Source organism: Carex rostrata, chromosome 7 (assembly GCF_964058835.1).
Source record: "Carex rostrata chromosome 7, lpCarRost1.2, whole genome shotgun sequence".
NCBI classification, from domain to species: Eukaryota; Viridiplantae; Streptophyta; class Magnoliopsida; order Poales; family Cyperaceae; genus Carex; species Carex rostrata.
This window is the reverse complement of record NC_135924.1, coordinates 3,394,246-3,406,420: the sequence shown is the minus strand read 5'-3', so window position 1 is coordinate 3,406,420 and position 12,175 is coordinate 3,394,246. Positions and strand designations below refer to the sequence as shown.

Here is a 12,175-nt window from a genome sequence, read left to right as displayed (position 1 = left end):
TCCACCACTCTGGGTATCCGATCAATTCAAAGCATTGATCCTTCGTGTGTTTATTACCCCCACAATGACTGCACTTGAGCCGGGATTTGTCAGGAGATGCATAATTTTTGTTGGCATATGACCTCGTCTCTTGAAATCTAAAACCTTTGGTTGCTAGGGCAAGTGTGTTTGGTGCTCCCCCTTTTATCATCACACTTTGACGAATTGCTTCCCTTCTGACATTGCCATATGCTTGTTGAACATTGGGAAAAGGTCGGATTTGCACGATTTGTGCCCTTACTCCATCCAGAGCATCATCTAACCCATCCAGAAACGTGTACACTCTTGTTTTCTGAATGAACAGATTGAATTTGTCAATATCCATGGCATATTCCATTGGATTTGGACTCCTAAAGTCGATCTCCTGCCACAGTTTTTGGAGCTCATTGAAATATTCTTCAAGTGCTCGCCCTCCTTGTCTGACCTGGCTGACTTGCCTGTGAAGAGCGTGAAGATGAGCCTCGTCCTCACCATCATGATAAGTTGTGGCAATTGACTTCCACACATCTCGTGCAGTAGGATACCCGATATAGTTTCCTCTTAATCGAGTCTCTAGTGAACTAATCAGCCACCCTTTCACAACTACATAATCGGTTGCCCATCGGTGGTAAGCCGCATCAGTTATAGCCGGTGGAGCTGGTTCACTTGTAAGGTGTCTTAGTTTTTCACGACCACGGACATACATCTCTACAGCCTGACACCAGAAGGAGTAGTTTGTGCCATCGAATCTTGCATCAATGGGATTAGGATGTATATTTCCCTCTGTTGCGCCAACTGCCTGAGGTAGAACTCGAGTCGCCAATGTTTGGGAGGTGCTCATGGCTGCTGTTTGCATCTCTGCCATCTGAGCCATCATTTTCGCCATGTGTTTGATTAGAGCAGCAGTGTCAATTTCCTCTTCCTTAGTCTCATCTGTTTTTTCAATTTCATTCACCATTAGTCTTCACAAGCTTGAAGCGTAACACCTTAGATCAATATAGTAATGGAGAACAGAGAGGGGACAAGAAGGACTCCGATTCTCCTAACTATATCAACAGGTTACAACTTTGCTCTGATACCATGACAAATTTAATGAAATAAAACTAAAGAACACAGCGCTCCCATGAACTCCCTTCCCTCCCAATTTTATTTATTATCAGATTTTTTGTATTACAGAATTGATCGATTAAGAGTTGCATATGCTCCTTATATCATAGAGCAATACAGCTATTACATCTCCAAGTAAGGAAATAATTTTTTTTAATAATGGAAACAATCTAACATTGATTTACTACTCTCTAATACTAGGCCGAAATATACATGAAATTTATTTCCTTATCAGCAAAATCTAATTTGACGATTCCTTCATGAGTCATGATCTAATACTTCATGGGTCATGAGCAATATAATCTGACGAGTCCTTCATGAGTCATGATCTAATACTTCATGGGTCATGAGCAATATAATCTGACGAGTCCTTCATGAGTCATGATCTAATCCTTCATGGGTCATGAGCAAATTCTTCATGAGTTATGACACTTTCTTGACACGGTGCTTCTTTTACATATCCAATATCCCCATTCAAATTTAATTTTATTTTTTCTATCCCCATGATCTCCAGTTTCGAATTAGAACTATTTTCTAACTTTAACCAATCAAATGTCAATATATATCCAGAATTTTTAATAAATTATTTATCTTCGGATTTAATATTTTAATGAATTTAAATTTATGATAAAAAAGATTTAAAATAATTAAATAATAAAAATATTAATTATTTAGAAACGATATTAATTAAAGTTAGCTAGTAAGTAAATAAGTTAGGTTCAAGTCTAGATATTGAGAAACGTGAAAAACTTAAAGTGTACAGTCCAAGAACCTACGGAATTCCTGGTGTGGTGCACTTATCTTGGATAGTTACTAAATTATCTTGCTGTTTTGGTTAAGTATTTATGTTTGTAGTTGTTAGATGAATTGTGCATATTGAAAATATTTTGCATTTATTTAGACCACCAGTGCTGAATGAGATATAGAGATAGGAGCATATCGCATTGACCAACAGATTTTGACTTCTAGAAATCAAACCAATGAATATGATATGTGTGAATAGGTGATGATTGTTATTGAAAGGAACATAATATGTGTGATTGAAAAGGATAGGATTCAATTAGTGAATCATGGCTGATATGTTTACATTGATTCATAAGACTCCACGTTAACATGGCAGACTCCTTGAGGTACTTCGCGGTCACCTATATCTAACCCTAATTTGCTTGTGGTTTTTTCTATCAGGGTGACAGTCAAGTCCAATTTGTTTGCGTTGTTGATATGACATCTAAAGAAAATAAAATGTTAAGGAAAAAGGAAATTTTGTTTTAAATAAATAACTAAATTAGTGCATCTTGGGTAGACTTCATTAATTGAATTGATATCTAAAGAAAATTTTACAAAGATTTGGATTGGAACTAAAAACCTGCACAGAGAGTTTGTTCGAGCTCTCACCCGTACCACTTTATTTGTGTGCATTCGAGGTGGTAAAGACAAATGTGGATTGACAAGATGAGAATAAAACGGGAAAACACGGGCGGGATAATTATTAGATTGTTACTTAGTTTATTTATTATGTTTGTTTGAATACATAGAGTGGACATGGCTTGTCACATTCCGATAATAGGACTGACAACCCGCCGCGCTCATTAGCGCAAGGCGATTTAATCATCAATACATAATTATAAATATACATACATTACCAATGACAAAGGTAAGAGCCACAATAAAAGAAGGAACCTTCTTTTCAGTTTTATACATGTAATTATAAATCGAAGAATAAACCTGTTATGGTAATAATATACAAACGAAATACCATAGCAGATTTATTAACAATAAACAAATAACCTTCTCCGCGGCAAATCCCGCGAGTCTTCAAGTTCGACCTCTCAATTGCATATCTCGCTATTTGTACCTGGAACCCACAGAGTGGAACGGTGAGAGATTTATAATCTCCCAGTGCGGTATTTAGTTCCAGTTGAGTTATCCGTAGATCCGACCAACTGAAACTAAAACAACACCGAGCACCAAAATATAGACCACAATAATAATCTAAGAGTCCAAGAATCTAAGTTACCAACTATAATCAGTCAAGAAACAAAAATATAAGTTCTCTTTCAGAAATGCTCAAATACCGCGAAAGAAAACCAACAAGTCATAGAAACAATTTATAGCAATAACAATCAAGCGAAATAAATATTATGACATGCAATGCTCATGTGCAATAGATGTAAAAGTTCAATCCAATTTAGTTGTGCATCCCTATTATATAGTCGTGCTTTATTAACAAACAATTATATTAAATGCAATACATAGATAATTACAAAGGTAAGGGTAATACAATAGTATGATTGGGCAATTCACACAGATCGCTCTATGCCTCGATCATGCTCTACACATAACAGCGCCTACATGACCCGATTGCACGCTACACATAACAGCGCCTACGCGATCAACTGAAACTCATTTTTGGTTTTAAGTCATGCGCTACACATAACAGCGCCTACATGACCTCAATCACGCGCTACACATAACAGCGCCTACGTGATCGGCCAAATGGCATTTCAGTCCTTATGGTTTTTGTAAAAAAAAAAAAAGTAATAAATTTTGTTTTAAAAAAATCTTTTTTCTAATTATGATTTTAAAAAAAATTCAAGATAGATCATATATGTTTACTATATCCATATTTTGAAGTATATATATTTCATTTTTAGAGAAAAATAAGTCTAATATTAGATGCAATTAAATTTTGATTAATTAGTTTTGAACTTAACGCAAAAGTACAATTAATATCAAATTTTGCATATAACCTCGCATTTTTTTATTGGTTGCAGTAAATCATCAAAATTTGATATTAATTGTATTTTTCCGTTTCAAAAATAATTCATCAAAATTTAATTGTATCTAATATTAGACTTAGAGAAAAATAAGTTTAATATTTCATTTTTAGAAATAATCTCATAATCATTATATATACATATATTCCCACAGTATCTGACTTTCCATGTGGTATGTTTTATTTTGAAAATCTATAATAATTTAGGAATTCCTATATCTAACTTTTACTTGGTATTTTCATAAGAGGAGGGTTCAAATGCACCCAAATTTTTGTGCATCCAAATGCATCCTATTTTTTTTCTCCATTTTTAAAGTCCGAATAGTCAATCCGAACCATTAGATACGATCTATATATTAAGATGTGCTTGGAGACCAAATTTTATATTTTTTGGAATTTTTTTACTATTTATTAAGCCACTTTGAAAATCGCTGATCCAATGGTCCAGAAAATGTAAAATCAGCGATTTTCAAAGTGGCTTAATAAATAGTAAAAAAATTCCAAAAAATGTAAAATTTGGTCTCCAAGCACGTCGTAATATATAGATCACATCTAACTGTTCGGATTGACTATTCGGACTTTGAAAACGGAGAATTTTTTTTTGAAATATAGGGTGCATTTGGGTGCACAAAAATTTGGGTGCATTTGAACCCTCCTCTTTTCATAAATCCCACATCTACAATAATTTAGGAATTACAATTATTTCTCTTGAAAAATTATTGTATAAAGATATGGTGTAAACATAAAATAATTATATATATATATATATATATATATATATATATATATAGAGTACGGCTAACGCGCTTCCTCTAGCATATGGGCCGAAATGCTTCCGGTGAAAATTTGAAATTTCAAAATCTAAAAAGTCGATCTGAACCGTTCATCTCCTTCTCCATATTAATATCTGCTTGGAGACCAAATTTTACATTTTTCTGAAATTTTTTACTATTTATTAAGCCACTTTGAAAATCGCTGATCCAACGGTGACTTAACAAAACAGTAAAACCATTGGATCAGCGATTTTCAAAGTGGCTTAATAAATAGTAAAAAAATTTAGAAAAATGTAAAATTTGGTCTCCAAGCAGATATTAATATGGAGAAGAAGATGAACGGTTCAGATCGACTTTTTGGATTTTGAAATTTTAAATTTTCACCGGAAGCATTTCGGCCCATATGCTAGAGGAAGCGCGTTAGCCGTACTCTATATTATATATATACATATATCAATGATCTCAAAATTTAATCTATATTGGACTCATTCTACTTGTATAGATGAGATGAATATTTAGAAAATAATGTAAATCCAACTTGATATGGTTAGTAAGGTTTAAATACACCTTGAATATTTCCGCTATCCCATAAAAATGATTCAGTGCAACCAACTTGATATTAATTGTATTTTTGCGTTTTGAAACTAATTCATCATAAAAAGATATCAATAAAACCTAGAAGTATATCTAATATTGACTTATTTTATTCTCAAAATGAAATATATATACTACAAAATAAAGTAAAGCAATGAAACATACGGGTGTCCACATTACGAAGATTTTCATGTAATTATGTTCATTTGAAAGTAGTTCTATGACGCTTTAATTCATTACACTATATCTGAGCTTCCTCCTTCGAGGGTTCCACAATATATGATCTTAATATATAAAAATTAGATTAATCGATAATTGCTTTTGAAATTATTTGGCTATAATAATTTATATTTTTCTGGACTGAGAAAGTTTGTATAATATCATCACTTACAAACTCTTATAATACAACTAATATATGTTCCAACTGACCATGGTAATTAATGACTACTAAAAATTCATTTGTGAATTAGTTTGTTGAATCTGATCTTTTTTAAATTTAAATCCTGCACTATATATACGTTGCGCAATTAATTTCTTTTGGCACTGCGTAATGGTGGAGTAAAGTGCAGATAGCCTATTAATTTCAGCCTTATTCCAATAAAGGAAAATAATGAACGTGATTAAGTACTAAATTTTTAAATTAATTAATTTTTGAAGTTAGAAAATTTTTAGAGGGTATTAATAAAAAATTTGGTACTCTGTAGTCTGGGGAGGTGACCTCTCTTGATATTCAAAAACATATCAAATGACACTTCTTCTTTCCTACCTTACTCTTTTTTTCTTTTTTTCTAAAAATATCTCATTATTTGCAATCAATTCCCTGCTCTTATCATTTAGTACGGCGGCTATTTCTCAATTCTTAATATATTATTCAAAACAACCACTTGGTCACATTAATTTTCTCCCACCATCCTCACACATGCTTATGTATTTATTGAAAAAAACAAATTATATTCAACAACTAATTTGAGAATTATCGAAATTAATTGAATAAAACGACAAGCAAATAATTTACGTCATCAACATGTTAGGTAATTTTATTCTTTCAAAAGAAAAAGAAAATAAGAAGAAAACAAAACATCAGACACATCTTTGAAAAGCACCGATTACGCTGAGCTGGAAGATAGAGCTTGGAAAGAGATAGGTCCTTCACCAGCTCTATTCTAATTATTTTGCATACATAATAACCTTCAACTATAAAAAAATAAAAAATGCTACTTTTCAACAAAGCCCTTGCATTATTGAAAACTCTTCCCTGAAATAAAGTTCTAACAGTGAGCCACGATTTGAACAACGAATTCAGAGAAAGTTAAGTCTTCCTAACTTCGTAACAAAAAATTCACGAAAAAGAAATAGACCAGCTCCGTCAAAAAGAAAAAAGAAAAATGTTCCAATGCTGATGGTTCTATCAATTATATTAAAAAGTATATGATGGTTTGACATAAATTTTGTAATTAAGTTCACCGGTCCCTTTAATTTCAAAATTTAATGCAAAAATACTGATGAATTACGTCAACTATTATTAGTGTGATTTTATTATTTCACCTGAGAGAAATAACTGAGTTCCAAATATTTTGGGCAAGTCCAACGAATTAAGATTTTCATGTAAATTCATTCTTTCGAGGGTTCCCAGCATGATCTGACCAAAAAATTAGATTAATCAATAATTACTTTTGAAAATATTTCGAGATAATAATTTATATTTTGTCTGGACTTTGAAAGTTTATATAATATTATAACTTGGAAAACCTGACAATACAACTAACATAAGATCCTTCTAATTTATTACTTAGTTATGATGTTCTAATAATTAAAATTCAACTTGTAACCATGTGAATGGTTAGTTCTTTTAATTTTAACTTTTGGGAATTCGTTTGTTCAATCTGACCTTGTTCAATTTAAATCCGCTACTATATATATGTTGTGCATTTAATTTTATTTAGCCATGTGACACACTCAATTAATTTCTTTTAGGAGTAATGATGGAATATAATAAGTTGCAAATAGACTATTAATGTCAGCATAATTGATGATAACTGAAAGATTTATAGAAATTAAAATTTAAGTTCATACAAATTCGTACAAATTTCAACATAGATCAGACGGTTTACATTCAAATTTTAATAAATTTTGTCCAAAGCACATTGGAGAAAACCCAACATTTCCTTTCCGGATAGGTGAGTTTATTGTCCCGAAGTGCTTTGAACAGAACTATTTAGACGGATACAACGGACTTGGAATAAGATATATAATCTAAGATTCTTCAGACAAAACAATACCAATCCGAAACCGGACTAGTTAGATCATTCTTCGTTTAATAACAAATTGAGAGATAGATAATTGCATAAAATGACAAGCAAATAATTTACGATATCAACATGTTAGGTTATATTATTCTTTGAAAAGAAAAAGAAAATAAGAAGAAAACAAAACATCAGACAATCTTTGAAAATCATCGATTACGCTGAGCTGGAAGATAGAGCTTGGAAAGAGATAGGTCCTTCACCAGCACTATTATAATTATTGTGCATACATAACCTTGAACCTTCAAATATAAGAAAATAAAAATGCTACTTTTCAACAGAGCCCTTGCATTATTGAAAAATCTTTCCTGAAATAAAGTTCTAACAGTGAGCCACGATTTGAACAACGAATTCAAAGAAAGTTAAGTCTTCCTAAATTCATAACAAAAATTTCACGAAACAGAAATAGACCAGCTTCGTCAAAAAAAAAAAAAAATGTTCCAATATGCTGATGGTTCTGTCAATTATCTTAAAAAGTATATGATGTTTTGACATAAATTTTGTAATTAAATTCACCAGTCCCTTTAATTTCTAAATATAATGCAACAATACTGATGAATTACGTCAACTATTATTACTGTGATCTTATTATTTCACCTGAGAGAAATAACTGAGTTCCAAATATTTTGGGCAAGTCCAACGAATTAAGATTTTCATGTAAATTCATTCTTTCGAGGGTTCCCAGCATGATCTGACCAAAAAATTAGATTAATCAATAATTACTTTTGAAAATATTTCGAGATTACAAAAGAACCGTGTTAGATCTCCAAAAGAAAAACACTAAAACAGGTGATTTATAAACAACAATAATAACCGAGTATAATGACAAGATTTAGTTTAATCTACATCTATTCCATTGCCAAAATCTGGTGCTGTTGGCCTCCTCCATAAGTGACTGATGGGTCCAGCCCCAACTAAGCTGACGTTAACGTTAGAGCTAGAACATTACCTTCACCTTCTTTCAATTATTTTGCATACATAAAAAAAAAATAAAAAAAAAAAATCCTATTTCCGGATAAAATTTTTCCGGAAAAAAAAAAAAAAAATTCCTATTTCCGGAAATTTTTTTTCCGGATTTAGCCTATTTCCGGAAGTAGCTACCGTTTCCGGAATTTTTTTTTCCGGAAACAGAGGCTGTTTCCGGAAAAAAAATTTCCAGAAAGGGTAGATTTCGAAAAACATTACTGATCCGGTTATTTTTTGAAATTTAATATTAAATTTGGATATTAATAAAAAATTCGGCATAACCTTCATGCATAAGAAAATAAAAATTCAACATTTTTTCCATAGATGAAATGTTGGACTCATTCTGCTTCTATAGATGAAATGAATATTTAGTAAATAATTTAAATCCAACTTGATACGTATAGTGAGGTATAAAGATGTCACACCCCGCGGCCACGAGGCGTGACAGGGCCCCGCCGTAAGCATACAACTCCATGTATGCTTACAAGGCAATTACAATATTTCCATCACATCACAATAAAATACATAAAATAAGTTTATATATATAGTTCAAGTACAAAATGTCTGGTACAAGTAGATCATACAAGAGGTATCTCGTACGGATACCGACCATAAGGTGTGACATAGAGAGCACTATACAACAAAACAAGATATGCCTCTCTAGTCAAATAACAAAATAACTGCTAAGGTAATATGGTGATCTATACCAAGGGTCAACTACTAGCGTGTCTCTCCAGACCCAGCCGCACCGATACCTGTAAAAAGAACCCAAAGGGTGGGGGTGAGAATAAATTCTCAGTGCGATATTTGCCACAATCAGGTTATTGGACTTGCAATCAGACTCCATGTTCAAAAATGAAATCCATACAAAATCACATTAGCAGTTCTATTACAATATATAAATGGATGCACATGCTTGACAACAATAATCGAATGAAAAGCAACTTAAGGAATTTCCAAGATGAAGTTCAAACAAACACATATTTGGCCTAACTTATTTTATTATGGCTGGTAGCATCTACAGATGTTCCACCGAGCTAGACCCTTTATCTGACCCTCATCTGTAGGGTTACAGACACCTACAGATGTTCCACCGAGCTGGACCCTTTGTCTGACACCTATCTGTAAATGCTTTGGCTTAACCATTTACTAAAGTCTGGTTCGAAGTCATAAAATGAAAATTCACATGAAATAATTCAGAATGTCGTCATAGTCAACTGACCATCCAAATGCATTACCACGTAGGGTAATGCCCCCGAGCCACAGACGTCACACATAAGTCACCCATAATCACAATCAACACATATATATATAGTCACCCACCCCTCGTCCCAACCGGTACTGGGAAACCTCGAGGGCCGTTCACCTAAGGCCATTAAGATCCTGGGATCAAAGTCAGCTAGCAGACTTTGCAAATTCATTCACATATCATCTCAAAGTTAGCTGATACAGCTCAACCTTGCCATTTCATTCACATATCATTTCACAATCATCAATTTGTGGTGACCTTTATCCATAGTCAATTCATAAGAGAACAATCAAAATGACAACCATACAAATATGCAAATGAACCATATCACAACAATTCGGTCTTAACTAGATTGAGTTATGCTAACAATTCACACAATTACGATTATGCAACTAACAAATATGCAACAATCAAACAACAACATGACAATTCCAAGTATGCAACAATCAATCACACAACATGACAATCGAAAAAGATAATTTAATTTCTGAAAATGAAACATCAAACAAGTCCAAGAACCCCGCACCTGATTATGAAGAGCGTATCTTGCGCTTAAGGTTCAGACGTCTCGAGAGGTCCTGCGAAATCGTGCTCAACCGAGCCTACGCCTATGTTAACATATACACACTTGGTTTAATCCTGGTTCAACGGTCGACATGCTTACTCGAGTTTAGTAATGGCTTATACCTTCCTTAACCAATTCTTTATACTTTTGTATTGAGTATTTTTATTCTTCTTTATCACTTAATATCCATAAAATTCACCTAATTTTACATCTGGTTCCTCTAACCCATACAAAATTCCATTTATGCAACCATTTGCAAGCATACCCATTTTTGGTCATTCATTATTTTGCTAATTTAATTCTTGTAGACATTTGAGAGTTGAGCGTGTAAGAATTTTAAAAGATAACCGAACGATATATATTATTCAACTATACTCATTTAATCAATTCATTCTCGTGTTAATTTGGGGGTTGGTCATCTAAAAGATGTTAGAGATAACAATTCAATTTCTCGATCACTTAAACCCTAAATTGATCAAAAATCGAAATAAATTCTAGGTTTCAAAGATAAGAAAAGGGACTTACCGATTACACTTCTATTAGCTTGGATTAGACTAAACAATCACAATTCTTCCCCAATTTTTGGATTTGAGCAAAACCCTAAATTGAAAATCAAGGTTGAGATGAAATCGAGAAGAGAATCACCAAATTAGCAACATGGAAGCTCAATGGAGATGGATTACTCACCATTTACACAACAATTTTGAATTTGAGTGAAAACCCTAGCAATGGAGATGAACTCAGATTTTGTGAGAAGAGGAGAAGAAGAACTTACCAACGGGAGAGCTAGATGGGGACTAGGGAGAGATATTCAACCGATTTCCAATCCCTTACTTCAATTTCTCACTTGTTTTGATGGATTTTAGAGGGAGAAGATGATCTCTCTCTCTTTTTCTTTCTTCTGGACGGACACACAAGAGAAGGGGGAAAGGATGGAGAGAAAGAAGGAGAGACAACAGGAATTTTGCTAAATAGACCCTCACATTGTCGGATAAAACGTTGTAACGTTTTGGTAAATCGTTATAACGATTCAGCTGGTGAGAAACGCAAGAAATAGCGTATAAAACGCATAATTTGGTGTATAAAACGTTATAACGTTTTGGTAAATCGTTATAACGATTCAGCTAGTGAAAAACGCAGGAAATAGTGTATAAAATGCATAAGTTAGTGTATAAAACGTTATAATGTTTTCTGAAAACGTTATGACGTTTTAATTGAATCCAGCCTTCATAAAATCGTCGTTTTTCATCAAGTTTTACAGTGAAAAACGTTACATAACGTTTTTAAAACGTTATAACGTTTTACGATTTTTTTTACGATTTTTTTTTTTTTTTTTTTTTTTTTTTTGAACGTAACAAAAGACATTTCCGCTATCCTATACAAATTATTTACTGGAACCAATAAAAAAATGTGAGCTTATATGCAAAATTTGATATTACTTGTATTTTTGCATTTCAAAACTATTTCAGCACAAAAAACATATCAATAAAATCTTGAAGTATATCTAATATTAGACTAATTTTGCGCTCAAAAAAATATATATGCACTACGAATCTGCATGGATAAAGTTAATATTAGACTAATTTTGCTCTCAAAAATATATATATATGCACTACGAATCTACATTTTTATCTCCACAATAAAATGTACTTCTAGATCAAATTTTACATTTTTTGATTTTTTTTTACTATTTATTAAGATGGGTACAAAAACTAGTCAAATTTAGACCATTGAATTTTGTACCCATCTTAATATATAGTAAAACAATTCCAAAAAATGTAAAATTTGATCTAGAAGCACATTTTATTGTGGAGATCATGTTAA

At 32.5% G+C, this 12,175-nt stretch overlaps 1 long non-coding RNA gene across 1 annotated transcript; it reads right to left on the bottom strand.

The window, feature by feature from the left end:
- Positions 1–9,110: 9,110 nt before the first annotated feature.
- Positions 9,111–11,253, bottom strand: LOC144557472 (uncharacterized). Its single transcript, XR_013512674.1, has 4 exons — positions 11,127–11,253; positions 10,877–10,951; positions 10,313–10,394; positions 9,111–9,292 (listed from the first exon to the last, which is right to left on the bottom strand). It is a non-coding gene; the product is annotated as an uncharacterized LOC144557472 (long non-coding RNA).
- Positions 11,254–12,175: the final 922 nt, after the last annotated feature.